The sequence below is a fragment of the Tamandua tetradactyla genome, chromosome X (genome assembly GCF_023851605.1).
Source record: "Tamandua tetradactyla isolate mTamTet1 chromosome X, mTamTet1.pri, whole genome shotgun sequence".
NCBI lineage: Eukaryota > Metazoa > Chordata > Mammalia > Pilosa > Myrmecophagidae > Tamandua > Tamandua tetradactyla.
This window is the reverse complement of record NC_135353.1, coordinates 93,588,895-93,593,065: the sequence shown is the minus strand read 5'-3', so window position 1 is coordinate 93,593,065 and position 4,171 is coordinate 93,588,895. Positions and strand designations below refer to the sequence as shown.

The following is a 4,171-nucleotide window of genomic DNA, read 5'->3' as shown; positions in this document are numbered from 1 at the left end:
ATGGAAGGCCATGGTCCAGAGGAACCAGAGCAAATGAGAAAACTGTTTATTGATGGTTTGAGCACTGAAACTGCAGATAAGAGTTTAAGAGAATTTTTTGAGAAGTGGGACACATTCACAGATGTTGTGGTGATGAGAGATTCTAAACAAAACGTTCCAGAGACTTTGATTTTTTTGCTTATTCTTGTGTCGAAGAGGTGAATGCAGCAATGTGTGCTTGACCACACAAGGTTGATGGGCATGTAGTGGAACCTAAGAGATGTTTCTAGAGAAGTTTCTGTAAAACCTGGTGCCCATATAACAATGAATAAAATTTGTGTTGGTGGCATTAAAGATAAAGAAGAATATAAGTTGAGAGAATACTTTGAAAAGTACGGCAAGGTTGTAACCATAGATGTTATGGAAGATAGAATGGAATAAGGGGAGGATTTGGTTTCTTAACTTTCAATGATCATGATACAGATGATAAATTGCTGTTCAGAAATACCACAATGCTAATGGGCATAATCGTGAAGAGAAAAAGGCTCTTTCTAAACAAGAGATACAGTTTGATGGATCACAAAGAGGTTATGAAGATGGATCTTGTAACTTTATGGTCTGTGGAGGGATCTTTGGAGATGGTGTAGGGAACTTGAGACATGGTGGAAACTTTGATGGAAGAGGAGGTTACGATGGTGGAGATGGTGGCAGCAGAGGTAGTTATGGAGGAAGTGATGGTGGATATGATGGATTTGGAGTTGATAGTGGCAACTACGGTTATGATCCTGGTTTTAGTAGTAGAGAGAGCTATGGTGGTGGACCAGGATATGGAAACCAAAGTGGTGAATATAGTGGTAGTGGTGGAGGACATGATGGTTACAATGAAAGAGGAAATTTTTGCAGTGGTGACTATGGTGGTGGTGATAATTATAATCATTATGGAAATTATTGTGGACAACAGCAATCGAATTATGGACACACGAACAGGGGTTTTTGGTGGAAGAAATTCAAGCAGTCCCTATGGTGATGGTTATGGATCTGGTGGTGGAAGTGGTAGCTATGGCACAGAAGGTTCTATAAACTCAACAGAAAATGGCTACAGTTCTTAGCAAGAGAGAGATGAGGAGTTATCAGGAAAGCTGCAGGTTACTTTGAGACAATCATCTCAAATGTCTTAGAGCAACTGTAAAAATCTGCCACAGAAGGAACAATGATCCATCGTCAGAAAAGTTGCTACAGTTTAAACAAAAAATCCTCTTGTTCAGGACTGTCATAGCAAGTTTGTAAAAAGTGCAGCTGTTTATTAACGCAATGTAGTGTCAGTTAGATGTACATTCATGAGGTATTTTATTTGTTGTAACTTTGTAATTTTCTTTTCATTATACCAGGTGTATTGCCCTGTAAACTGTGGTGGTGGTACTGGGGATAAAAAAATTAAGGAATTTTTAACTTTTCAGTATTTGTGCAGTTCAGTTTTTCTATATTTTAGTACAGAAACTTAACAAAATGCAGTTTTAAAGGTATTTCCCTGTGAGTTAACAAATAAAGTTCATTGTTAATTGTTATTTTTATGAATTTTGCTAAAGTTAACTATAAAGAAACACCTGTTGACTTGCAGTTTAAGGGGAATCTATTCTCCCACTTCCAAACCACAGTATGAGTGGGCACTGGTATGTGGGGAGAATAGATATTTGTATATGTGCAATGTGTGTTTTAGATAACAACTAGGCTTGGGTATTCAAATGAGCATATTAGTGAATTTAATAGCATCAAGATTTGCCTTCAAATGAAATAAAAAGTAAAATTCCTATTTGGCTTTTGTATATTTTCTTTAAAAATGTTATCTGCTATCAATTTAATACATTAGCTTTGTGAAAAGTCCTAGCTGTATTTAGAAAATCTCTTTCTACATTTACCTTGGTCACACTTGAACTGCTGCCATAATATTATCTGGGTGTAAAAAAAGGCCTACTGCCCTCTGTTTAAATTCTAGAATGGATTTGTGGATTTTTTCCTTTCTTACTACTATAAAAAGCATTCTTAAAAACTTTACAAAAACAAAAAAATTAAAAATTAAGTTAAATTTTAAAACTTCAAAATACAGGACAACAAAGCAGCTGCATTGAAGCAAATAAGTGGCTTCCTTTGTTTTACTTTCTATAGTACAAGAGGCCCACAAATTTTCAGTTGCTTTCCTGGGTTTAATATATTTTTAATTGAGACAATCTTCCACAGCAAGAGAATAAAAATTATACATTAGTGAACTCTCATCTGGCTTCCATTCTTTCTTGTTGGCACACTGTGCATTTTACTGGATGTATTAGCTAGGGTTCTCTAGAGAAACAGGATCAGCATGAGATATTCATAAATATAAAATTTATAAAGGTGTCTGATGTAACCGTGTGAATGTAGAGTTCAAGATGGCCACAAGCTGGCAACTCTGATGAAGTTCCTCAACAAATTCTCAGGAGAGGCTGGTCGAGAAACTGCGGGAATATAAGGGTCCAAGGCCTATAGGGCAGGCTGCAAGCTGGCAACTCTGATGAAGATCCTCAACAAACCCTCAGGAGAGGCTGGCCAGACAACCATGGAAATGGAAGAGTCTAAAATCCATATGGCAGTCTGTGAAGTTGGTGGCTCTGATGAAAGTATCTGGATGAACTCCATAGGACAGGCTCACTGGCTGAAGCAGAAAGAGTGACTGTCTCTTCTGAATTCTCCTTAAAGGCCTTCCAGTGATTATATTAAGCATTACTCATTGCAGAAGACACTCCCCTTTACTTATTACAAATGCAATCAGCTGTGTAATGCAACCAACGTGATCATGATTTAAGTCCATGAAATGTCCTCATAACAACAGATGGGCCAGTGCTTTCCTGATCAGACTACCAGGCACCACCACCTGGCCAACTTGACACATGAACCTGATCATGGCAGTCCACCCCTCGTCAACTTGGCAGCTATACACACCACTTTAAGCCGTACTTAAGCTCTAAATGGGAAACAATAACAGACACATTTTTCCTCACCTGACAATACTCAACTGTCCTGCATACAACAGGAAATGCATTAATCTCCCCAGAATATGATGAAAGTCCTTGGGTAATACTCTTAAACTTGATATCTTACAATTTAAACTATAACATGAACAAAACAGCATTACACTTCTCATTTCTGTAACTGATTATGTGATTGTAGTTCATATTTATCACTACCTTCTTCCACTACCCATTCCATGTTTCTTTTACCCTAAGCAAGTACTTCAGCTGGCCATGGTTCTTTGCCTGGTGGGGTGACACAAAACTTCATTCTTGAATTTTGAGAGCCATTGCTAGTCTTGTCTGGATTGGGTTGTTGCAGTTTTCCATCGATTTTAATCACAGGTCATGGCAGTACTAAAAGATGCCCTAGGGGGATCTCCTATATTCCAGGAAAACTCCTTTTTTACTTCTATTGTGTAGTTTCAGTCTTATTTCACCCCTGATAGTCAGGGTCAATCACCCTAGCCAGTAACAGAATCCCCTTCTTGGCTTGTTGATCCAGGGGCATGAGTAGCCCAAAGTGACAAGGTGGCAGTCTTAAATTCCAGTTCAATGGAATCATTGCTGTTTTTCCTGGTGGAAACACTACCCCTTCTGGAATGGAAACCTGTAGACCAGCAAAGTTCAGAGTGCAGGGACAGTAAGTAAAAATGTTCCTAGTGGATCACTAGGGGTAATACTGAGTGGTGTCACACCCATTTCTGCTCCGTGATTCCTGGACCCATGGATCCAGGCTATGGGAGAAACAGCACCATACAGTGGATGCTGATTTAGAGCATACGCAGCCTTCTGGAGAACGTCACCCCAGCCCTGAAAGGTATTGCCACCTAGTCAGCACCATAATTGAGTTTTCAAAAGAACATTCCACCATTCTATCAATCCAGCTGCCTCTGGAGGATGGAGAACATGGTAAGACCAGAGAATTCCATGAGTTTGTGCCCATTCCCGCACTTCGTTTGTTGTGAAGTAGGTTGCTTGATCAGAAACAATGCTGTGTGGAATATCATGATGATGGATAAGGCATTCTGTAAGTCCACAGATGGTAGTTTTGGCAGAAGTGTTGTGTGCAAGGAAAGCAAACCCATATCCAGAGTATGTGTTTATTCCAGTTAGAATAAATCACTTCCCCTTTCATGATGGGAGTCATCCAA

At 39.1% G+C, this 4,171-nt stretch overlaps 1 pseudogene; it reads left to right on the top strand.

Moving 5' to 3' along the window:
• On the top strand, positions 1 to 1,088 carry LOC143671938 (heterogeneous nuclear ribonucleoprotein A3 pseudogene; annotated as a pseudogene).
• Positions 1,089 to 4,171: the final 3,083 nt, after the last annotated feature.